A 484-nucleotide genomic window follows, 5' to 3' on the forward strand; every position below is an offset into this window, starting at 1 on the left:
CCACATATCAAAGGTTGATGAATAAAGTGTTTTCCCCTCACCTAGGGAGCCTAATGGAAGTATACGTCGACGACATGCTAGTGAAAACCAAGAATGAAGTCGACCTCTTATCCGACCTCTCACAAGTCTTTGACACCATAAGGCTGCATGGGATGAGACTAAATCCCGCAAAATGCGCCTTCGCGGTGGAGGCAGAAAAATTTCTAGGATTTATGCTAACACAAAAAGGGATTGAGGCCAACCCCGATAAATGTAGAGCCATCCTAGAAATGAAAAGTCCGACTTGTTTGAGAGAAGTCCAGCAGCTCAATGGCCGACTTGCAGCCCTCTCCAGATTTTTGGCAGGATCGGCACTAAAATCCCTTCCACTATTTTCCTTATTAAGAAAGGGACGCCAATTCGAATGGACTCCGGAATGCGAGGAGGCGTTCCAAGAGTTCAAAAAGTTTTTAAGCCAACCTCCTATCCTAACCCGACCAGTACC

The sequence above is a fragment of the Arachis duranensis genome, chromosome 9 (assembly GCF_000817695.3).
Source record: "Arachis duranensis cultivar V14167 chromosome 9, aradu.V14167.gnm2.J7QH, whole genome shotgun sequence".
In the NCBI taxonomy this organism is placed as follows: Eukaryota; Viridiplantae; Streptophyta; class Magnoliopsida; order Fabales; family Fabaceae; genus Arachis; species Arachis duranensis.